The following is a 26,709-nucleotide window of genomic DNA, read 5'->3' as shown; positions in this document are numbered from 1 at the left end:
TCGGCTGGCGTTGATCTGCCTCAGCAACTGACAAACTTTTAAAAACCTATAATTCAGGACAAGATTAATAATTGTGGTGATTTAATTATATATATTGGATTAAGATAATGGTTATCTTGGCACGCATTTGGTCAAAACTACAGAATCGATATGTTTAATTTAGGGTTGGTGAGCGGTGACGGAGAGATATACAACTATATAATATATGCAACGTTGTAGATGATTGTGACAATGTGGCCTTCACTGCATGCATATTTGCACCACATTCGTTTCCCCAAGCGACGTGTAGCCATAGCTACCACATAGCACAGTATTCTTTATTTGTCGATGGCTACTCACTCCATGTCCACCAAATACTGATATGATACACCCGTCGGCGGCCGCAAGTTCTTGTTCCATGCCTGCCATACACTCCCTCCATCCCGAATTACAAGTCATTCAAACTTTATTGGAAAGTCAAAGTATCTTAAATTTGACCAAAATTATAGAAAGAATTACAAAGATTCATGACATAATCGCTCCATTCCAAATTATAAGACGTTTTGGCTTTTCTTGATTCATAGCTTTTGCTACGCATGTAGATATATGTTATGTCTAAATACATAGTAAAAGCTATGAATCTAGCAATGCCAAAACGTCGTATAATTTGAGACAGAGGAAGTAATTAATAAAGAATCTAATGATACTTATTTGGTATCATAAGTGTTATTATTTTATCATATAAATTTAGTCAAACTTGAAATACTTTGATTCTTTAAGAAAGTTGGAATGACTTACAATTTGGAACAGATGGAGTACTAGATAGAAGTGTGTAGTACTCTGAAATTTCAGAAAATTTATTTTGTGAAGTTCATGAGCCTTGAGATGTTGACTAATTTTTGGATGTAGAATGCTTAATTAAGCGGAATTAGCCTTGAGTATGTATGCGTCAGTACCTTTTTTTTTGGAAAGTATATGAAGTCTAAATTTGCTGCATATAAACTTGACAATGTACATCGAGTCATGACTTTACATAAAGTTCAAAGATGGCGACCAATGCCGCAGACTATAGCATGAATCAACGAAATGGACTACAAGCGTTAGCCGCCGCCCGCCGGCGACTTTAAGAAACGGGCGAGCTGCTGGGAGCAGCCGAGCAGGTGTACTGAATAATGAACAGTGAATCAATGCAGTGAGCACGGAGACCGACGGCTACCTGCTATCTGATCTGCCGTCACCATATGTCCATGACAGCTGCGCTGCGTCCTATTTATGCCCAACTCCGTGTGGCTTGTTTCGGCTGGTATTAAAGTCGGCTCATAAATCGGCAGAAGCTATTTTATTATAAGAAAAAAAATACTATAGATTCTGACTGATAAGCCGGCTAACAGGCCTACCTGGTTAGTGACAATACTACCAGCGTACCCCCCTGGTTAGTGACTTAGTGGTTACTGAAACTGAAACTGATCGAAGTCAAGTTAGGGTGAGGTTGAAGAAGAGCAGACCAAAGATCAATCCAGGAGGGTTTAATGGCGGAAGGCAATGAGGCGTACGGGTGGGCAGCCAGGGATGTCTCTGGTCACCTCTCCCCTTACCACTTTTCACGGAGGTACTAGTATCAAAAAATCCTTTCTCTCTCCACTGACCATACAGGCTCCGTTCGGCCTACCCCATATTCGATTCGTTCAGCTTGTTTTTTTAGCTGGAACAGTATTTTTCTCTCATAACAATTCAACCAGAACAATATTTTTCAGCCAACCGAACGGGAACACTGTGTCTGTGTGCAATATGGAGCTAACCCACCATCATCGTATACTGAAATAATAATGGTGCGCCGGGCGCCGTTTGATTTCGATTTCAGGGTTCAGAGAGACGACGACGGCACGATCAAGGTGCTCTTCTGCGGGCTTTGCCACACCGACCTCCACGTCATCAAGAACGAGTCTAGCAACGCCATGTACCCCGTTGTCCCCGGACACAAGGTCATCGGCGTCGTCACGGATGTCGGCCCTGGCGTGACCAAGTTCAAGGCGGGCGACACGGTGGGCGTGGGCGACTTCGTTGACTCATGCCGCAGCTGCGACAGCTGCAGCAAGGTGTACGAGAGCTACTGCCCGCAGCTCGTGCCAGCCTCCAACGGCGTGGGCTTGGACGACGGCGGCGCCACAACCCAGGAGGCTTCTCCGACGTCCTCGTCGTCCGCGAGCACTACGTGGTGCGGGTCCTGTCCAGCCTACCGCCCGTCGGGGCCGTGCAGCCCGCTACTGTGTGCGGGCGTCACCGTGTTCAGCCCTCTGGTGCAGTATGGCCTCAACGCCCCCGGCAAGCACCTGGGCGTCGTGGGGCTCGGAGGCCTCGGCCACCTGGCCGTCAGGTTCGGCAAGGCGTTCGGGATGACGGTCACCGTCATCAGCACGTCGCTGAGTAAGCGCGAGGAGGCGCTCGGCCGCCTCGGCGCCGACTGTGACAGAACCGCCCAATTTATACAAGATCAAGTACGGTTGTCCCCGCTAACACGTTGACACACCCATACTTTCACTCATATAAACCCGGTAGTCTGCCGAGTGTCCCGAAAGACCTCGGTAAATCAACATCACAACCAAGATCGCGTGATTAAGCAAATATACATCACATACATCGGGTTGCAGCGGAAATAATATTACAAAGGGGTTAACAAATAATAGTACAAGTTTGGGTTTCAAAACCGCTTAGTGAAAACAACATAACTTTCAAATGATTATATTAATATAAGTTCCAAATATATTGCTAGCATAGTGACATCATCCGACAAAAGCATATAGATGAGAAGTAAGTATAGAATCATCGAGCCCACCGGTGGTTAGCCACCATCATCAATAGGTCGAGAACATCACCTGCAATAAGGTGGGATAAACCCTGAGTACTCGAATGTACTCAGCCAGACTTAAGTGACACCAAGGATTATGCAAGGCTTTCTTTAGTGGGCTAGCTGACTTGTTTGCGAAAAGCATAAGCTATCATGAAGAAATCATTTTAAGTACTTTGCATCATCTTTATTATGACCTATCCATCTAGGTAAGCACCTGTACTATAGCAATCACTTGATTAACCAATAACATCCAGTTACCAATTTAGATTTAGCATATCCCATACCATCCAGATAACCATCATTGTTCCATAATAATTACTACGATGCAGTAACTCGAGTCAAGTGCTCACTATCCAGGAGCGATGGCGATTCGAATCGATTCCTAACCAGCTGGTGATTTATTCCTTACACAAACCTCACTCACCCGCTAAAGTGAGATATTGATCACCGAGTCAACTTTCCAGGAATCTCGAGTTTGCCAGGAACCACATGTACCCGGGGGCCGACCGACTGCACTTTGGTCTTATCATCTCGCCCCCATGTCCTACCACACCTGCTCCGGCACAGTGCGCTACGGGCAATCTACTCGGCCCGAAAAATCTCCCAGCTTCGCGGTCGGAAGGTACTTTATCCGGCCAGCTAAATGTAAGGCATGCGTTCAACATGACTCGAGGCCCAACAACGGCCGGTCCTTAATCGACACAGACGGAAACTAACAGCACCCCAGAACCCTGTCTGGTTGCCTCCAACTTTTTCCGTCCGGTCTCCAATTATCCATCACACATGATTAATTCCAGGATATCATTCTTTCCATAGCTAAATTCTTCCAGTAACCACCTATAATGTAGGTGACCGGATATCTCCGATCGCTACCGGTCTAAGCAAGGCTAAGCAGTTATTCGATCCTGACCTAACAGGGTAAAAAGGTAATAAGGTAGGCAAGGATAGTAATAAATGCAGCAACGGTTTCAATCAACTCCTATAACTTAATGCAACAATATATAACTCGTATATAGAAAGAATTGCTTTTATAAAGTAGGAGACTTAGAATGCTCCGGGGCTTGCCTGGGATCCGTCACAAGTCAGTTCAGTTAGCTTGCACCGTCATGGTGACATCTCGGGTCCTAGCACTTGCTTAGTCCTTCCATCTTCGGGATAGATCCTCCATACATCGTCTTTGGGTTTGGCTCCAACATCGCATCCTTCACGTGGTGCATCTAGCATACCTAGATGAGATGCAATATGCAAGTGTATGAATACATGGAAGTGCAATAGACAATGCATTGCAGGCAGTAAGTAAGACAAGCACAAAGTTACATTAACACGCACAAGCACTTCGCATTGCCTACTTTAAATATCGCATAATTTATCATCCCACGATAGCAAAGAAGACGACAACACCAAGCATGACACAAGTTTCCCAAGATCTCAGGTGCTCTAACTCAGTCATCATTCAAGGCATAAGTCACACTTAACAATATACAAGCAAACACTATAATTGGAATATGCCAATTTCTGGACATGCAAACAGCAGCTACAAGATTTAGCTATAACTGGAGTTACACAAATCCAAATGACTTGCAAGAAGACATTCAGGAAATCTTATGAAATTGTCTACAATTCATATTTAAACCTATCAGCATGATTCCAAAGTTAACAAGGTTAAACAGGCACATTTATCAAGGCTGGTCCAGAAATTCCAGAAAGCTACGATTTCTGAAGACCAACTTAGAACAGTCATAACTCACAAACTACTTGGCCACATGCCATGAAAATTTAACACAAGCTAGTTAGGTGAGTTATATACAACTTTCTTATTATCATCTTAAGATGATTCCACAGTTAGAAGGGTCAATTAAACCAATAATTGCATTGCTGTCCAAAACATAGACAGAAACTGACATGCCACTTTAAACAGCTATAAATGGAGTTATACATATCCAATAAATGTGGTTCTAGACTTTTTAGAAATCTTATCAAATTCTAAACAACTTTGTTGTAAACACCTAAAGCAAATTCTACTATTAATAAGGCCCCACAATACCAACAAGGTAACCCTGTCAGAGTTTGGGCAGAAACAGCCACTGATATTTAAGTAAGTATAACTCAAGATCTACTTAACCAAAAATCATGATATTTAGCTTTTTGAAAAGCTTAATAAAAGTAATACAACTCATGTATTATCATAAAGTCTTGATTCATAACCTAACTAGGCCAATTAATTTAATCTTGCAGGCCTATTCAGAATAAGGGTAAGGCAATACAGGCAATTTGTTATTTTTATAGATCTTAAACTATCAAGCCTAAAATACTGAAATTTTTACCAGACATCACTAATCACATCAGTAACACTCCATAAAAATTTCACATTTATTTGAGTAAAATAACTGCAGTTATAAAAAGAACAAGACATGACTAGCATTAAGAACCTAACTGCCTAAATCTATTTTTACAGCTAAACCTTTAAACTAAAACATGTAATATTATTGATCTAGTACATAGAGAATTTCACAAGGATTCCAAAAAGTCAACATTTACTATTTTACGATTTTGCAGCAAATTTCTACGAATTTTTAAAGTTCAGCACAGAAATCTGTAAAAATCAAAAGAAAGGAATTTAAATCTTGCATCGGGGTCCTTGCAGAAAACATAAATTAAATGCTAGCGAACTGGTCCTTCTCAGCACTATTTACAGGAGTCACGGGTTCGCAGTTCAGCCCTCCAACTTCATCTAATTCAAGCCCGAGGTCCTTCTCTGCTTCCACAACCGAGAACAGGGGAAGATGGCCGGCTCGGGATGGTGAAGCTCGCCGGCGGCGGTGGCGGTGCTGGGGGGGGGGGCGTGCGCACACTCCAGGGGGAGCCCACATGGCTGGCCAAGGGACATAGCTCGACCACAGTGACCTAGGCCAGCATGGCCACAGCATCGGTGCGAACCGAGACGACGACCGCCATGCACGGCAGCGTGCGGTGCTCAAAGGAGAGACACAATGCGTGCGCTTGGTGGTGGGGGTCAGCAGGACGAGGTCCAAGCAGGCGGAGGAGGACTGGAGCGGCAGAAACAACAGTGGCGTAGGAGCTTCGGGCAGCCATGGCAGCGGCATCTCGTTCGCACGCACGGTGACGACGAGAGCGAGCAGAAGAGCGAGAGGTGGCGAGCACGAGTGAGAAGGAGGAGTGAGGAGGCTCGGGCGTACGCTTTGGAGTAGCAGGGGCACGACAGGGCAGCAGGACACGCGGCAGTGGCTCACGGCAATGGCGGGGCACGAGCTCGGCATGGCTGCCATGCGCTGGCCACGCGGCATTTCGATGAACAGATGGCAGGCGCCGGAGTGGGCGAGGTGGACGTCCAAATTGGGCCTGCTACGGGCCGATTTAGTCCATAGGCCTAGAACGAAGTTTGCTCTACACGGCCTGCTCTACGTTTCTTATTTAAGGTGCTCGGCCATTGGAGCTTTGTAATAGCGGATAATTAAGCTCCAAAATGATAATGTCAATATGCTAATAACGATCACGGAAACTCGCTTTCGGAGGTCGAAACTCGATCAAACTTAGTGCAACTTTTTGCATTCTCATCTCCATAACATAACCTTGAACTTTTATTTTTGGACTAACTCAAGTTGCTTAGCAAAATTTGGAGAACGCAGAATGTCAACGTTGTTGCTTAGCGAAACTGACTTAGAATAATTCTAAGTGCTGAAATCAGCAGCAAATTCGATCTTGTGACCTCGATTTGACTTACTTCCAAGATGATCTAGCTCTTTGTCCAAAAACAAAGTTTGTTCTACATGATATGGACTACAACTTTCATTTAATGTCCAACCTCAAAACTGGTATAGATCCTGCTGTTGTACTTTGACCAAAGTAGGATCATGATGAAGCTTAAATTATCCTTTTTGATCCATTGGAGCATTTTCTTGGCATTTGCCCAACATGATTTGTTGTAGAGTTCATCTAGAGTCATTTGGGCATGGTTGCAAGATTTGGTTGACGATCAAGAATTCCATTCACTTTATAAAATTATTCAAGCAAGGACATAACTCGTCATTTCATGTGACTTCTTGATTCCAAACTTCACGAAACTTTTCCATGGATCAATATAGATGGGTATTGATGTGAGACACATGAAGATATTCCAATCACACCACCCAAGCATATATCTTGAAAAGGGGTCTATAGGCGAGCAAAGGTGCAATATCCAAGTTTAGGTTGGGGCTCGTTTCTATAGGTTTGACCTTGACATCTTCATCATCACTTAATATACCCTGTTTTAGCTCAATCCCCATTGCTTAACTGGTGGCAAACACCTGGGGTGTTACAGCCCTCCCCCCTTAAAAGAATCGCGTCCCGAGATTCAGGACGAAAGACGTTAATGGAAGAGAGACATGCTACCAGTTTCCAATATCAGCCATAGCTTTAGGCTACCTAGCTTCAAGCATAAGAGAAGCTAATTTGGTCAAGACACTTTCTGATACTTATCCTTTGTAGTAAGTTTTGTCTGAAGAATTTCCTTCGTTGGCCTTCATGAAGTATTGTTACTTTGGGGAGGAATCCAAGATAGCAATGTCCTACATACTTCATCCTTGATGTACGAAGAACGATACAAATGTAAACTAAATACTTGTAGCATCTACTTCCCTAGTGGATACAGCACATACCATATGGACTTTGCACTAAACCGCAGTCGGTTGACGGATATTCCTTGCAACGGTGCTATATTTGCTCCCAAGGTTTGAAAAGCAGTTCTATATTAAAGTGGCTTGAGCACAACTTCTCGTAAAGGATGTGATCGTAAATGAGTAAACGTCCTTTGAGGGTATGAGAAGCTAGTTAACCAATATCCAAACTGGTTGTAGCAGTGCAATCACTTAGATTTCAACTGATGGAAAGCTACATAATGTTCCATGTGCGCAGTGCTCTTTCTTTGATAACAATATTGTATGGTCTGAGTCTGCTGAGTGAGTGGTAAACATAGTAGCTGACTCTGTCGGCTCAACGTTCTCGATGATCATTCCTTAGGGAGCCTTCGTATCCAAGTTGCAACAGTGATCTGGGTTAAATCTGATGCAACCTCTTGGGTAAAAACACACATAAGGTACCAAAGGCATGTCAGCATTGGAGAACCATTGACGTAGAAGGATGTTAGCGAGGCTTGGAGGGCAATACAAGTTGCAAGTAATCACAAAACTAGGGACTAGTTCACTACCAAGCAGGTTGAGTACAATTTTCCTTCGTGGTGCAGTTGCACAGCAAGTTGGGTTGACTTGCATCGTAGCAAAACCAGCTTTCTTACTACATTTGTCGTCGAAGCTTCCATTCTAAGGCCAATCAATATCTCAAAAACCACAATCCGAAAATCCACGGTTTGATACCTTTCTAATTACTTTCGAATTGCAAGGGCACAATTTGACTTCTAGAACACTTTGACTGCTTACGCATTGCTGATCTAAGAGGGCAAAAGCAAGGCACATAGGGGTGCAATTAGTCTTCTCAAGGGTATGGAGGGTTGTCTAATCAGCAATATACCTACAAGTTGTAATTCCTTGGCATGAATTACAAACACAACCGTCTAATGCAAATGATGATCGCAGTCACAGCGAAATTGTAGATTCTATACCCTTTTGTTTTCTATTCATATCTCACAAACTACTGCTCCAATATGCACAAAATTTGGTGGGCTTATAGATCCATGGGTCTTCTAACTACTCACCAAAAATCAACTCAAACGGACACCATTTGACCATCCAAATAATTCCTCTACCAAAACTGTTGTGTTCTGAAATGGCAGCAAACCGAGCCTGACAAGATATCTCTCAAATCCGACGTTTTACTCAGCCAATACTCAAACCAACTTAAGACATTGAAGGGCCTTAAGCTAGGAATGAGATCACCAAGTTTGGGGTCAATCCAACTTCGTTTGAGTCACTAATCGCCGGCTTGAAGATAACCGGTTTAGTGCCACAAAATCTGGACATATTTCGTGTTCTCCCTTTTCTTTGCTTTCACACATTGATGTGTGTGTTTTGCACTCTCTAACCTTTCTCATAGCAGCAGCAGCTTTTCTCTAGCCAAGGATGGAGGCTATAGTCTTCCTTACATGCTTCTCTGGTAACACTTCAACCATCGTTCTAGACACCAACTTGACTATGCACAAGCATTGGACTTGTGGGTTGTTTTCGCATGGCACAAAACATTATTCCACATGTAGGGCATTTCTACATTGACAAGGAACCATTCCTATATATCCTTCGGCACTTCATCCAATAGAGCCCGAACACATGTGTAATTGGCACCTTGGGGCATAAAGATGCTAACTAACATCAGGGACGTGCTTTCACTAGCTCCTACCTAGCCGATACCACGTCTTGTACTATATACGTGATTGTCCAAGATGGAATTGACTTGATAGCACATTTGGAGAAGAAGTAGCACTTGCATTGTGAGGCCAGGTTTGCTGTTTCCTTGATCAACATTATTCTGTGAGATCTGGCCTTCATAGTTACCAATTAGTTGTTACCTATCTGAAGACTAACTTTCCTACTGGTAACAAATCAGTTGTCCCTCAACACTAAAAAGGTTCCAAATCTTCACTCTTGATAATAAAAATTTTAGTCGAAGCCTACAGATGGTCGCCATTGAAGTCAGCAGAAAGGGGTCACACCAAAGGAGGTTGGTTCGTCTACGTCATCCTTATGCACCTAAAGATTGAGAACTTGGACAGGAATCTCATATATACCAGGTGACCTATTATAGCACATAATCTCCTGGTCCATTTATCATCCAACTGATAACTTGTTCAACCTTAAGTGTGGTGCACCTTTCTGATCCAATGAAAATGACATAAGTTTCTCACTAGATGATCGACATCATTACAGGGACAGTCACGTCGAGTAGAGTCACTTGTCTACCCTCTTATAGTCTATTTAGGTTCCTATTAGTGACCTGCTCTTCAAAGGTTAACCATTGGACTACTCCAGAAGGAAGTCCTATTGCATCTAGTTCGACATATAGATCTCTTGACATGATAAGGAGAGATAACCAAGGAAGAGCTCAAGTCAGAATAACATATCGGTGTAGTTCAGTAATGGATCATGACTAGAAACCTTGATACCAGCGCGTGCCGAGCAGCACAACCTTGTGTGTGCACCCACAGGAGGCTCTCGGTTTCATCGCGGCACCATAGATCGCTAATCGTGGCACCATTACTGAACATATAACCTACAAGAAATCTCACATGGCACAAATTGGGTTGTATAGGAGCAAGCACTATGTGAAGGAGGGATAGCAAACAAAGGTAGTCACAAGGTTAGGAGTCAACAAGCAGGGGATTCGAAAATCAAAACACAACGCAAGAGAGCATAGCTTAATTGCCAAAGACAACTGAGCAGGGGACTTCTTGCCAAATTTCCATATACGTCTTATGGCCACCAAGTGATTACCAAAATTTGGACGTGGTTCTAGGATAGCGCTCTTCAACACTCGTATGCTTACCAAGGACAAAAGGGGTGATAACTATGGCACTAATTAGATAACAAGCATACATACCCACCACTTGGCTAAACTAGAGGACATTATAGGTTAAGCATGTAACCATAATTATTTCTAGCAAGGCTAAGCACACACTTTTCTCAAGCACTTCCTATTCAAACAACATGGAACAAGGCATTCTTGTTTAACTCCACACAAGGAAGATAGTGCAATACATTGATCATAAGTTACTTAGTACTTAGAACAAAGGAAGGGAAGCATATTTATGCACAAGCACAATCATGATGCATGCTCGTCCTATTCATCCTCATGAAATTGTCAGCCTAAGGTGCCAATCACGTTCTATGTCGGTGGCATAACACGTACTCTCTCGATATATAGCTAGTCGTCAGCTACATTCAATCTACGCATTTGTGGTTAGCGTACCTGTAGGCAAATTCATTGTAGCCCATCCCCACAAGAGATAAATAAGCGCACAATGAAAATAGTAAACTAAGATACTCTCCATATATACATCCCCAGATGTATATACTTCGATATCCATAGCTACCCGATAAATATACCCACAATTAAGTACTTTCATATATACATGGGTGTAACATGTAAATATTCTAGTAACCATAGCTAACTTTCCCCTAGACCGACAGTTGGGCGGTCATGCTCTCACAACTCACACTTACCTGGGCGTAGAGGCAATTGATCCATACATTACCATTCAAACAAATGGCATCCATACAATAGCACGCCGTATGGACGACGAAAGTAAAATTTTCAATAAAGTACATCCCCCAAAGTTAGTACTTAGATAGCCACCTAATAGTCCTTAACTGGGCATAAAGGAAGATGTCGCTAGCATAGTTTTGCAAATAAGTTTTGACAAATTTGCTTGTAGCTAAAGTTTTAGTTAAAATAGACCTTTTAAAACAAAAACTTAGCTTTTAAAACTATGTACCTGACAGTATTATGCTTAATCTCGCTCTGATACCAGCTGTGACAGAACCGCCCAATTTATACAAGATCAAGTACGGTTGTCCCCGCTAACACATTGACACACCCATACTTTCACTCATATAAACCCGGTAGTCTGCCGAGTGTCCCGAAAGACCTCGGTAAATCAACATCACAATCAAGATCACGTGATTAAGCAAATACACATCACATACATCGGGTTGCAGCGGAAATAATATTACAAAGGGGTTAACAAATAATAGTACAAGTTTGGGTTTCAAAACCGCTTAGTGAAAACAACATAGCTTTCAAATGATTACATTAATATAAGTTCCAAATATATTGCTAGCATAGTGACATCATCCGACAAAAGCATATAGATGAGAAGTAAGTATAGAATCACCGAGCCCACCGGTGGTTAGCCACCATCATCAACAGGTCGAGAACATCACCTGCAACAAGGTGGGATAAACCCTGAGTACTCGAATGTACTCAGCCAGACTTACCTGTCGTAAACCAGAAATAAAGTGACACCAAGGATTATGCAAGGCTTTCTTTAGTGGGCTAGCTGACTTGTTTGCGAAAAGCATAAGCTATCATGAAGAAACCATTTTAAGTACTTTGCATCATCTTTATTATGACCTATCCATCTAGGTAAGCACCTGTACTATAGCAATCACTTGATTAACCAATAACATCCAGTTACCAATTTAGATTTAGCATATCCCATACCATCTAGATAACCATCATTGTTCCATAATAATTACTATGATGCAGTAACTCGAGTCAAGTGCTCACTATCCAGGAGCGATGGCGATTCGAATCGATTCCTAACCAGCTGGTGATTTATTCCTTGCACAAACCTCACTCACCCGCTAAAGTGAGATATTGATCACCGAGTCAACTTTCCAGGAATCTCGAGTTTGCCAGGAACCACATGTACCTGGGGGCCGACCGACTGCACTTTGGTCTTATCATCTCGCCCCCGTGTCCTACCACACCTGCTCCGGCACAGTGCGCTGCGGGCAATCTACTCAGCCCAAAAAATCTCCCAGCTTCGCGGTCAGAAGGTACTTTATCCGGCCAGCTAAATGTAAGGCATGCGTTCAACATGACTCAAGGCCCAACAATGGTCGGTCCTTAATCGACACAGACAGAAACTAACAGCACCCCAGAACCCTGTCTGGTTGCCTCCAACTTTTTCCGTCCGGTCTCCAATTATCCATCACACATGGTTAATTCCAGGATATCATTCTTTCCATAGCTAAATTCTTCCAGTAACCACCTATAATGTAGGTGACCGGATATCTCCGATCGCTACCGGTCTAAGCAAGGCTAAGCAGTTATTCAATCCTGACCTAACAGGGTAAAAAGGTAATAAGGTAGGCAAGGATAGTAATAAATGCAGCAACGGTTTCAATCAACTCCTATAACTTAATGCAACAATATATAACTTGTATATAGAAAGAATTGCTTTTATAAAGTAGGAGACTTAGAATGCTCCGGGGCTTGCCTGGGATCCGTCACAAGTCAGTTCAGTTAGCTTGCACCGTCATGGTGACATCTCGGGTCCTAGCACTTGCTTAGTCCTTCCATCTTCGGGATAGATCCTCCATACATCGTCTTTGGGTTTGGCTCCAACATCGCATCCTTCACATGGTGCATCTAGCATACCTAGATGAGATGCAATATGCAAGTGTATGAATACATGGAAGTGCAATAGACAATGCATTGCAGGCAGTAAGTAAGACAAGCACAAGGTTACATTAACACGCACAAGCACTTCGCATTGCCTACTTTAAATATCGCACAATTTATCATCCCACGATAGCAAAGAAGACGACAACACCAAGCATGATACAAGTTTCCCAAGATCTCAGGTGCTCTAACTCAGTCATCATTCAAGGCATAAGTCACACTTAACAATATACAAGCAAACACTATAATTGGAATCTGCCAATTTCTGGACATGCAAACAGCAGCTACAAGATTTAGCTATAACTGGAGTTACACAAATCCAAATGACTTGCAAGAAGACATTCAGGAAATCTTATGAAATTGTCTACAATTCATATTTAAACCTATCAGCATGATTCCAAAGTTAACAAGGTTAAACAGGCACATTTATCAAGGCTGGTCCAGAAATTCCAGAAAGCTATGATTTCTGAAGACCAACTTAGAACAGTCATAACTCACAAACTACTTGGCCACATGCCATGAAAATTTAACACAAGCTAGTTAGGTGAGTTATCTACAACTTTCTTATTATCATCTTAAGATGATTCCACAGTTAGAAGGGTCAATTAATCCAATAATTGCATTGCTGTCCAAAACATAGACAGAAACTGACATGCCACTTTAAACAGCTATAAATGGAGTTATACATATCCAATAAATGTGGTTCTAGACTTTTTAGAAATCTTATCAAATTCTAAACAACTTTGTTGTAAACACCTAAAGCAAATTCTACTATTAATAAGGCCCCACAATACCAACAAGGTAACCCTGTCAGAGTTTGGGCAGAAACAGCCACTGATATTTAAGTAAGTATAACTCAAGATCTACTTAACCAAAAATCATGATATTTAGCTTTTTGAAAAGCTTAATAAAAGTAATACAACTCATGTATTATCATAAAGTCTTGATTCATAACCTAACTAGGCCAATTAATTTAATCTTGCAGGCCTATTCAGAATAAGGGTAAGGCAATACAGGCAATTTGTTATTTTTATAGATCTTAAACTATCAAGCCTAAAATACTGAAATTTTTACCAGACATCACTAATCACATCAGTAACACTCCATAAAAATTTCACATTTATTTGAGTAAAATAACTGCAGTTATAAAAAGAACAAGACATGACTAGCATTAAGAACCTAACTGCCTAAATCTATTTTTACAGCTAAACCTTTAAACTAAAACATGTAATATTATTGATCTAGTACATAGAGAATTTCACAAGGATTCCAAAAAGTCAACATTTACTATTTTACGATTTTGCAGCAAATTTCTACGAATTTTTAAAGTTCAGCACAGAAATCTGTAAAAATCAAAAGAAAGGAATTTAAATCTTGCATCGGGGTCCTTGCAGAAAACATAAATTAAATGCTAGCGAACTGGTCCTTCTCAGCACTATTTACAGGAGTCACGGGTTCGCAGTTCAGCCCTCCAACTTCATCTAATTCAAGCCCGAGGTCCTTCTCTGCTTCCACAACCGAGAACAGGGGAAGATGGCCGGCTCGGGATGGTGAAGCTCGCCGGCGGCGGTGGCGGTGCTGGGGGGGGGGGGGGGGGGGGGGGCGTGCGCACACTCCAGGGGGAGCCCACATGGCTGGCCAAGGGACACAGCTCGACCACAGTGACCTAGGCCAGCATGGCCACAGCGTCGGTGCGAACCGAGACGGCGACCGCCATGCACGGCAGCGTGCGGTGCTCGAAGGAGAGACACAATGCGTGCGCTTGGTGGTGGGGGTCAGCAGGACGAGGTCCGAGCAGGCGGAGGAGGACTGGAGCGGCAGAAACAACAGTGGCGCAGGAGCTTCGGGCAGCCATGGCAGCGGCATCTCGTTCGCACGCACGGTGACGACGAGAGCGAGCAGAAGAGCGAGAGGTGGCGAGCACGAGTGAGAAGGAGGAGTGAGGAGGCTCGAGCGTACGCTTTGGAGTAGCAGGGGCATGACAGGGCAGCAGGACACGCGGCAGTGGCTCACGGCACTGGCGGGGCACGAGCTCGGCATGGCTGCCATGCGCTGGCCACGCGGCATTTCGATGAACAGATGGCAGGCGCCGGAGTGGGCGAGGTGGACGTCCAAATTGGGCCTGCTACGGGCCGATTTAGTCCATAGGCCTAGAACGAAGTTTGCTCTACACGGCCTGCTCTACGTTTCTTATTTAAGGTGCTCGGCCATTGGAGCTTTGTAATAGCGGATAATTAAGCTCCAAAATGATAATGTCAATATGCTAACAGCGATCACGGAAACTCGCTTTCGGAGGTCGAAACTCGATCAAACTTAGTGCAACTTTTTGCATTCTCATCTCCATAACATAACCTTGAACTTTTATTTTTGGATTAACTCAAGTTGCTTAGCAAAATTTGGAGAACGCGGAATGTCAACGTTGTTGCTTAGCGAAACTGACTTAGAATAATTCTAAGTGCTGAAATCAGCAGCAAATTCGATCTTGTGACCTCGATTTGACTTACTTCCAAGATGATCTAGCTCTTTGTCCAAAAACAAAGTTTGTTCTACATGATATGGACTACAACTTTCATTTAATGTCCAACCTCAAAACTGGTATAGATCCTGCTGTTCTACTTTGACCAAAGTAGGATCACGATGAAGCTTAAATTATCCTTTTTGATCCATTGGAGCATTTTCTTGGCATTTGCCCAACATGAACCTTTCATGACTTTTGTTGTAGAGTTTATCTAGAGTCATTTGGGCATGGTTGCAAGATTTAGTTGACGATCAAGAATTCCATTCACTTTATAAAATTATTCAAGCAAGGACATAACTCGTCATTTCATGTGACTTCTTGATTCCAAACTTCACGAAACTTTTCCATGGATCAATATAGATGGGTATTGATGTGAGACACATGAAGATATTCCAATCACACCACCCAAGCATATATCTTGAAAAGGGGTCTATAGGCGAGCAAAGGTGCAATATCCAAGTTTAGGTTGGGGCTCGTTTCTATAGGTTTGACCTTGACATCTTCATCATCACTTAATATACCCTGTTTTAGCTCAATCCCCATTACTTAACTGGTGGCAAACACCTGGGGTGTTACACCGACGCGTTCCTGGTCAGCCGTGACCCCGCGCAGATGGAGGCCGCGGCGAGCACGATGGACGGCATCGTCGACACGGTGTCGGCGGACCACCCTGTCGCGCCGCTGCTGGACCTGCTCAAGCCCATGGGGCAGATGGTCGTCGTGGGCTTCCCGAGCAAGCCTCTTGAGGTACCCGCCTTTGGATTCGTCACCGGCGGGAAGCGCGTGGCCGGGAGTGCCGGCGGCGGCCTCGGGGAGTGCCAGCAGGCGATGCTCGACTTCGCGGGTGAGCACGGGATCACCGCGGATCTAGAGGTCGTCGGGATGGACTACGTCAATACGGCGATCCAGCGCCTAGAGGGGAACGATGTTAGGTACCGTTTCGTTGTCGACGTCGCAGGCAGCAAGCTTGGCGTCGCTGCTTAGGCACGCACCCTCGATTCCAAGTTCTGCCGATCGACGTGTGTGTGAATTTGCTTCCACGAACGCGTGTCTTATATGGTTTTTGGTTGGAGTACGCAGCCATTGCATGTCATGCAGGTGGATAATAAACAAGGGTAGAGTTTTGGTTTGTGTTTCTGGAACGATGAGACGATCGAGTCACGATGCGTATATGTGCTCGTCTAACATTTAAGAAAGTTCCTATATATGTGAACGATCACTTCCATATTGGTACGCCAAAAGTTTCCAAATTCTATGTCAGATTGATATAAAGTGGAGGATTCAGATTCTAGCAAACTTTGGTGCATTATCTCGACCACTGCTACAACAACGATTTCTAAAAGTGCTTTTTTTTTCCACTTGTACTCCTTCTGTCTTGAAATTTAAGGTCTTTTAGAAAACTAGGTAGCATGCGTTGCTACGGGACAACTAAATTTTTATATTAAAAACACACGGATCGCACTATGAAATTAAATACCGACGTTAAAGTGACATTTAATTCAAAAAACAAAGTTCGTGAAATTAACATAGTCATGGAGAGCGCGACGTCGCAGGCTCACAAACTCTACTGTATAGACTTTTCCGTGATACGGCTAAGATAATATTTTATATCGGCAGAAAGAATTCTTCGATATCCATTTCTTTCATGCGCCAATAAATTCATGAATAAGTTCCGCTGCATCTTCATATAATCCTATAAACACATGTTTGAGTATATATGTAAATATTAATGACTGTCATATGGATAATACTGCGTGCCCTAAAAAATCTTTCACAAAATCTTAAAACAAAGTATGTTATACTCACCGTATAAATATGTATGGCTTTAGGACTATTCCACACAGACATATATTGTAGAATAAGGTATCCACCTGAGTGTCTGTTCCAAGATGTTGAATTAGGTGTTGTAATTCTTAATTTCGACATATTTTTCAGGTCAAGGCAACCAATTGTGACACTTTTCTTAGTGGTGCATAATTTTATGGTGCGCCTCTTGACTATCTGAGTAAGGACAAGTTCGTACTGCAAAGGCTCAGAAAAGCTGCTGAGAAGGCCAAGGTTGAGTTTTCCTCCACTATGCATACTAAAACATATGTCCCCGTTTATCATTACCGATGCTTTTGATGCAAAGTAATTCAACATTACCAGGATCAGATATAAGTTTGAGTCTCTTGTGAGCAATCTCATAGAGGGATTCTCATCCTTTATGTGATCTGCCTCAAGGATATTGGCATCTCTACCTTACATCATTCTCTTTAGCAATCAATTGATATAATTTCTAGGGTTGAAGGAGTTGCTTGATCTTTGGAGGAAGCCTTGTACTACCCTAATCATATGATTTATTTTTCATGAATACATGTAGGTACTATGATAACACTAACTACACCAAATGAAAGATTATAGAGAATTTGCATAGCCTCGAGAAGGATTTATTTATTAAGTTCTTTAGACTCTACATGCAGTTTTGAAATATCTGTTTGCATGTCTTACATCGTATCCTAATTCAAAATTTTGTAGTTTAATTAGAATATTTAGGTGATTGTATATATATAATATTCAATACAAGAATAATCTATGCATGTTATTCTTGAAAGATTTCCACACAGACATATATAATATTCATGGAGTTGTTGATCAGCACAGCAACATGCAGTTCTGCTTGCATCGAAGGACGGCATAAAAGAGGTCCCCTCCATTGCCATCAGTCTACCTATATGCCAAAAATGAAACCAATAAATATATATCTGTGTCCGGATAATACCACGAAGAAATAATCAAGTGACCTATAGCAGCGAAAAAGTAAGAAAATGATTCTGCCCTACTCCTATGCTACAACTATCAGTTTTCAATTTCATGACACTGACATATGAACCTACAATTTAGATTCAGAAATATATAAGCTGGGTACCCTTGATCCATAATTAAGTGCCCAACCATATTTTGTATCTCAACCCCCAAAACATAGCGTCGGATGCGTAATGTTTCATTAGTTAGTGATTCTCTGATTCGCATGGCCGAACATTCAAATACACTATTATGCAATTCCACCAAAAGAGATAAATAGGGGTGTTATTGCTAGGCAAACGACATTGCCTTGACGACCAATGGCGATTAGGCGTTCATGGTCAGCGTTCATTCCTCAGAACAACACATTGTGCCGATGCTTCCATAACTCCCAGCAGTAAAGCAAGATTATAGAGGATATGGATTTTGTTGGAGCTTCATGGGGGCTTGTCTCCCACAGCCTCTGAACAGGGGCGATGTTATCTGCACTCCATCCCATTCTTGCCCAAAACTCCTGCGTAAAAATGCAACAAGAAATTATATGATTTGCAGTTTCTTCCTCCTGTCCACAAATGTCACACTTGGCATCTTGGTGTATATGCTTCCGCACCAAAGCCACTTTGCACTGAATCCGTTGTTTGGTAAGAAGCCACCCAAACATCTTGACCCTTGGTGGAGCGAAATTTCTCCAGAGGAAAGAGAAGGACGGGCAAGTTGAGCCGCTGTGGGATGACGCTTTGTATATTAGGCTAGTTTGTAGCCGTTGTCTGTCATCTTCAAAGAAACATGAGTGCTCTTCGGGCTCCTCCGTAAGTGTAATTCCCAGCACCAAAGCCTCAAGTTCATCCAATTCCCAAGCTGCTTGGGGGGATAGTCGCCGCTGGAACTGCCCACAGAGAGGAGAGGTGAGGACATCTTTCAGAGAGGACTGTCTTCCAATGAAGTGGCTGTGGAGTGCTGGCATCAACTCAGACAGAGGGCAGTCCTCAAACCAAATGTCATCCCAAAAAGATGTGTTCTTGCCATTGCCAACTTGGACTCTTCTGATCTTTCGATATGCAGGCAACAGGTCCTGGAGAGCAGACCAGTGGACACCAGCCAAGTCCCCACTGAGGTCGTGGAGGCCAACATGCTCCTAGACCCAAGTCGCCCATGCTGAACCTTGAGAGCGATGTATAGGGTGTAGCAATTTGAGGAGGAGGCAAGCGTTCTTTGTTTCAATGCACTTGATACCGAGGCCACCATCTTCCTTTTGGGCAACTAACATGCTCCCATGCCACCAAACATTGAGCACCGGAGACCTTATCAGACCTGGCCCATAGGAACGCTCTTCTCCTGGCATCCAACGCCTCCCTAACCCCTGTAGACAGCAGCATGGCGCACATGGTATAGGTTAGAAGGTCATCAAGCACGGAGTTGATCAACACTACTCTTCCAGCACTGCTGAGGAGGGTTGCCTTCCACCCAGAAAGATAGCGGTCAGTCGCGATGAGGGGCACGAAGGCGGACAGAGGCAACTTAACATTGGAGAGAGGCAGCTCCAAATACGTTGGTGGGAACGATCCTTGCTGGCATTGGAGGACTAAAATCATTTGTTGAAGATCTGACGGTGGAACGTGGAGAGGGGTGACAGTGCTTTTCTGAAAGTTGATTTTGAGTCCAGTAGCAGTAGCAGCAGCAAACAGATAAGCACTTCTTTAAGCCGAGCAGCATCAGACAGTTCCGCTCTCAGCAGTATAATTGTGTCGTCGGCGTACTGCAAGACTGAGCATGGGCCATCTGACAGTGGGTGGCAGATGCCCCCATCAGCGATGCAGCTTGTTGAGCCTCCCAATGCAGGTATGTGAGATTTCTCATATCTCTGCACTCAAAAGATCATAATCGTTAGTAATATGGTTCATGCACAAAGGAGGGAATAAGGAATCCAAGGCACAAGTAGTGGAGCCGAGGCATCATCACACATTTGACATCAGTGCCTGTGATTGCAAATGTTTGATCAGCATTTACATAGATAAAATGCTAAGCTATAAGCCCAGTGAGCAATGGCAAATGAAATGCGCAATTTTAATCTATATACGTTTTTGCTCATGTGTTGCCACCAAAGACACCAAAAGAGAAATATAAAGATACTACTTCCAATATTGAATACAAAGACATGAATCAAAATAGTCTCTGATATAGATTAAGAAATAAACTCTTGAATTTGGTGGCTAGCTCTCCATCCCTATAAATAAAAAGACAATATGCATAAGGTCAGCAGTCAGTAGATCTCAAGGGGGTACATTGGAAAGGATGCATCAATACCATGAGCAAAGTAGTCAAGTACTCAATACAATAGTGACCTTAAATCAGTTGGCGAGAATTTATATAAAGGATGACAAGAAAGATTTGTCATTAGGGCAACTACTTTTGATTCTTTTCAAATGCTTATCTTAAAATTAGCACGCGGCCATCGAGTAGAAACAACAAAAAGAACATGGGTTCAACCATGAGTGGCATTTGTCATCTGTTTTATTGAAAAAAAGAAGGTACAACAAAGTTACGGGATTGCCAATCTCATAAGAACCATCAATTTTTGCAATTGTAGAAATAAACCAAAACACCCATAAGTGCTACATCCCTAGCTAGCAACCCATGATATCATGGAGAGAGCTTTTACTTAAAGAAGTGAAGGGAGAAAATGTCAATAATCAAGAGTCTGGACCTTGATGTTAAGCCTAGTGTTTCACTGATCTCTATGAACATGGCACCATGTTGTGCTTTGGTGTCTCTTTCGCCGGAGAACACTTCCAAGATGAAAATCAAGGGAACAAAAATCAGGCTCCTTGGACACTATCTTGTTAACTAAACTAAGTTTTGCAAAAACCTTATGGAAATACAAATGTTCACTTATTTGGAAACATCAGATACAACATAGAAGTATGGAACGGAATAGAGCAGATACAAAAACCTGATGCAAAATCAAAAGTTCACTTTACTGGGCAAGTTGCTACAATGAACATAAGTCAGAAGTCAGATACGAACACCTGGGCGCTATGTTGTTGTTGAATTACTGGGCAAGCTCCTACAATGAATAGAAGTTAGAAGAATTAGCAAACTTGCTTTCACCACGAATTAGCAAATATGCTGAAGCAAAAATATAATAAGAAAATGGCATACAGTGAAAATGAAAGAAAGTTCTTAAGTTTGACGATAACTCATCCAATTTTATATGCTGCAGAAATTATAAACAAGATCATCTCATCAGGCATTCGGGCTGCAGGAAACAAGAAGGCAGCTTGTTGCATATGGGCAACACCTGCATCAAAGGCCCCAGCTTCTAGTGTTCGGCGAGCAACTCGGCCAAGTACTGACTGCAAGAAACCAATGACAATTATCAAAGCTATGACATTATCATCAATCAATTAAACCAAACAAGAAAAGGGGCAAAGAAGAAATACATGCCCATCTCTACCTATCGTCATCCGAAGAAATACATGTCCATCTCTACCTATCGTCATCTGGATTGCTTCTAATGCAAATTACAAAATGCATGCCCGTATGCCGGGTTCCAGCCCTTTGAACCTACACCTACCTGAATTATGGAGTAGAGACCTTTAGAAAACATGGATAGAACTGACATTCCTCTTGCAATGCACTAATCAGACATGGAAGTAACCTTCTAATCCAGATTGCTCTACCTATCAACATCCATGCACCGCTTCTAATCCGAAGAACCCCTGGCTGTAGGGCCCGACCATTTGCATGCTGCAGAGCAGCAGCATCGCAGCCAGCGTAGGGGGGTATGGCGCCGCCGAACCAATAGCAATCATTATCAACAAACAAAAAGCAAGGCACACGAACCTAGATGAGGAGCATGTCCGTGGCTGTCTGCTATGGCGCCGCCCACCTCGATCCGGCGAGGAGATGACGGTTCCAGCCATGGGGGCACTAGATCTGGCTGCACACGGCATAGGGAGAGAGAGAGAGGAGGTGGGGCAGGCTCGGCGCTGGGCGCTCGTGACCTCTAGGGTTTCCTGTAGCTCAAGACCGCACGTGGAGTAGAGGGAGGAGGTGGCGCTGGGGAGGCAGCCACACTGGCAGCCACCGGCGGGGCCCGGTCGTGTCGCAGAGGAGGGGGCGCGCGTGGAGGGAGGCGGCCTCGTCCCCGGCGGCGGCGGCTCCAAAGCACGCATAGGCGAGCTGCTCCCTGCCCACGGCGATGAGCCTGGTGATGTCCTTGCCCTCCATGACGGCGAAGAGTAGGTCGAGGCGGTTCTCCACCATGGCACCGACGGAGCTCAGGATGTGGCGCACGTCGTCCTCAGTTGGGAGCGCCCCGTCGTGGCCTCACGTCGCCCCGTCCACCGTGGCCTCCCGATGCCTGGCGGCGGCGCGCCTGCAGCGGCCTCGCGTCAACCGGTGGCGGCTAGTGTTGCACAAAGGCCGAGGAGTCACGTGTGGGGCAAGCGTGGGCGAGGGCACCAGGAGTGGGGGCGTGGGCCGGAGAGGCGTCGGGGCAAGGGTTGGGGGACTTGCGGAATCCCGAGGAGGTCCCACCTGCCGGCGCCGCGGGACCGCAGGCGTGGGTAGACGGACGAACCAAAACAAATGTCGCACCAAAAAATATCTACACTTTGTTCTTTTTAGTTGTAAGGAGATTTATGACAAATCATGGGGTAACACAAACAATGCAGTAACCCTCCCTTAACTATGGAGAGACTTTATGCTGTAGACACTAATAGCAGGTACACATGTGACCAGGACTTAGAGAGAGTTAATTCACGTAGAATACCTTATAATTAAGGACAATTTTGAATGCTTCAATGCCTTATATTTGAGGACGGAGGGAGTAGTTTACAAAATCAACAAGATTTAGAAATAGAGAAGGGCCAACTTAGACATCTCCAATAGTTTCTAAAAAATTGATTGGTAAATCACTGAGTTTTCCGAGTGGCTAAAAAAGTTGGGAGCACATTTGTTGATTTTCTCCAACAATCCAAAAAAATCAAGATTGGAGTGGGTTTCGGAAACTCTTGGAGATGCTCTTATAACCCATCTCTATAAATCGGTTTCTGAAGGCAGTTTTGTAAGGATCATGTACCCTATGAATGATCAAGTTTGTTTTGGTGGTTTAGAACTGACATCTTAACTCGATGTGGGTGCTTACACTTATTTGGATTTATCCTAGAATTTAATGGTGCTATTCTTGCGATGGTAAACAGCGTGTCCATTAATAATGATGGACGTATGATAACTTCATTAATCTCAATGTCCACTGACCTAATCTTTCAGAGATCATAATAAATTTTTTTAGCAAAGAGTTTTCATGATTCCACCGATTCCACCGAGTAGAGAGAATTGGTACCGAACATTTTCACCTTTGCAATTTCAGTCGTCTCCCAACTACTACTACTAGGCGTCTAAGCCCAACAACCATTCGGCCCATCTCTCTGGAGCCTGATCAGTTTGCTTATTTAAGCCCATGTTTTTTAAATTTTAATAATTTGGTTGTGCGCTGTAAAATAATCTCAATTGAAGTCATTTCTTCCTACCTTATTATCCGTCCTTGTGGCCACTTTCCTTCGTGTCCGCGGACGACCCTTGCCGTTCGCAAACTGTTCAATAAACTTATATAACTTCCTCCGCAAGCTCGATCAAGAGACAAAGTGAATAGGTTATTATCTATAGCTTTGGCTGTAGTTGCTACCCCCTAATGCTCTGATGAACCCTCTATTAGGTAGTAAAATATATGCATTTGACAGCTGTTTAGCCCCGTCTAATTCAGTCCAGATTTAAGTGTATTCTCTTTGCCTTCTCGGCCAGCAAGCCAGCAACAAGCAGGCACTGTGTGCACCAACCAAAGCATAGACAAGAATCATCTATAATTATGCTGATGCTTATGCTGATTTATTGTGAGAGAAAAACACTGTTCATTCGCTGAAAAATACTGCTGAAGTAGTTCAAGCGAACAGGGCAACAGCACTGGTGCAACTTTGGTAATGTAAATTTGATACTAAATTTGGTTAAACTCTAACCAATTCAGAGCGGTACGAGTTCAGAGCATGGCATAGCCTTTAGCATCACATGGGATTAATCACATTGGTAATAATTAGAAATCGTTGCCATCGAACCAAAGTCTACTGTCCTATATAATGGACAATAAGTCAATAACTAAATAGCTGTGCACTGCTAGGATTTGTAAATGAACCAACAAACTGCGCACTCCTAGGATTTCAGAAAACTGGAGCGCTATCTCATACCTATCATAGGACAGTAGGCCAGCCATGATCGCAGGGACAGTGATGAAAGAAGTCACTCCTTGATCCTTGATCGCGTCAAAGGCTGATTTGGCATCAAATTCAGTGCCAGGACATGGCAACCTCTGGCCATCAGGATAGCCATGCATGAGGAGATCCCTCCGATATGACACAGAGGTGCCATATGTAGGTAAACCTGCAGACCAACAAAGGCAAAAAATTATAAGTCGTACACTTATTGTTTTTTTCTAATTGAAATCGAATCGCATAAAGTCATTAACATAACATTAAAATTATGTTGGTGCTTCATCAAATCTATTAATGACATAGGCAACATTATTTTCATGGGGGGAACTGTAATATAAGAGTACTTGGATCCTAATATCATACATCATCCTCACCGTAGCCATTTTCATGGCAATTTTTGCAGGGGACTGAATGATCAAAGTATGGCTTATCTCTACACCCTTTGGCTGCCCATTAGTTCCTGAATCAGAATACCATAAAGTATCAGCCATTTTGTACCCAAGTTTCTCAATTCGAACTTCCTGTAATAGGCAGAAAAATTACAAAGATCTAAAAACGCAATGCCACATAAGGTACAACTAAAAACGTAATGCCACAAAACTAACCAGGCCACAGCAATCTGTTATCCGGTACATGGGTGAGATCTAAATGATGCGAATAAGCACAAACATGTAGGACGAGCCCTCGGCATCTGCGGATCCTATGCTGCTGCCGCCGGCTGCCGTCTCGCCGTCCTCCTTGAGCTCCGAGGAGCTCCCACATGGTGAACGGCAGGAACCCTCCGACCCCAGTGCCGCTTCGCCTCCTCCTGCTTCGCTGTCGCCGATCACGGCGGCTCCCCCTCAACCTCCGGTGGGGGCCCCTCGGGCTCTCGCGCGTCGTTCGCGAGATCCACCACACCAGCTGGCCCCGCCTCGCCACGGCCTCACCTAGCCTAGAGATGGCGATGATCGCCGATCTGTTCGTGCTCCACGATTGGCGATCTGTTGCAGGCTCCACGGACTGCAGGGTGAGGGCGAGGGCAGTACTGGGGACGCTGATGGTGGGTGGCGCACGATGTCGGGTGCGAGGTATCTGCGACGGCTGTGCTAGGACGCGGGATCTTCGTCGCGCTTTCCTTCACGTGGAGGACGTCAATTGCCTGACTTCCGTGAGTTTCCTACTAACGTTGCATGCGAGGAGGATGTCGATTGCAGAAGGTCCCACCTGCCAGCCATGACCGGTTGTATCTACAAAGGGAGGAGACAATCGTACGGGGAGGGCAGGAAGGCGAGGCGAAGTTTTTGTCATACCAAAATGGTGTCTCCTCTTTAGTCTTTTTAGTTGTGAGAGATATGCGACTATAAAACGTGGTATGGTTTATTGGTTATACTCTTCTTGCGGTCACTTGCCCCCTATATTCAATTTCTGGTTCCGCCCCTGCTAAGCACATTCGTCACCGGCGGCTCTGCTGAGCGGAGTATACGCGTCACTGCATAGGTTGCACAGGTTAATAAATAAAATAAACGCCAGAAATCTCAATCAGAGCTCGATCAGCAAACCGGCTAGATTTCACGAATTTTGGTAATTTTGGTGGTGGCTGAAAGAAAAATCCAAATTTTTGTAATACACTAGTACATGTGCTATATAATTTTAGACTCATATTTTCTATTGTTTATGTTGCATATTCTTCTATTCGATAATAGATGTCTAGTTATAAATCATACTAATATTTGTTTAGATCTAAATTATTTTAGAAAAAAAACGTACTTCATGTGCTAGTCTCTAAAAAAAATCGATGAAATTTTAGCCGAATTTCATGAAATTTGGTAATTTCGGTGGTGGCCTAATTTTTTGCAATACCGAAATTAAAAACCCTTGCTCCAATACAAAAAAAAAGATTGATGCCACTGAGATTTCATTATCTTTGAGGTGCAGCTTTGACTATAATAAATGGAACACCACTATATAATATATAGTAAATGTATGGGATTATAAAGGTATTTTCAAGAAAAATATACATTTAACATCTTTTATGTTTCCAAACTAACTATAAAACCTTGCAAAATATATCTATTAATAACCATTAAATTTTCAAAATTTGGATATTCTTGGTACCACTGCCACGCTATCCACGAGTCTATGCTACAAAGGGGCGAAGGAATTGAAAATATCCTCTCACTCAACTATTTACAACCCAC

At 43.4% G+C, this 26,709-nt stretch overlaps 1 pseudogene; it reads left to right on the top strand.

The window, feature by feature from the left end:
* The first annotated feature begins 1,508 nt into the window (after positions 1 to 1,508).
* Positions 1,509 to 16,463, top strand: LOC136541928 (probable cinnamyl alcohol dehydrogenase 8D; annotated as a pseudogene).
* Positions 16,464 to 26,709: the final 10,246 nt, after the last annotated feature.

The sequence above is a fragment of the Miscanthus floridulus genome, chromosome 3 (assembly GCF_019320115.1).
Source record: "Miscanthus floridulus cultivar M001 chromosome 3, ASM1932011v1, whole genome shotgun sequence".
NCBI lineage: Eukaryota > Viridiplantae > Streptophyta > Magnoliopsida > Poales > Poaceae > Miscanthus > Miscanthus floridulus.
Note: the sequence above shows the minus strand (reverse complement) of the source record. Positions and strands in the feature narration are given on the sequence as shown.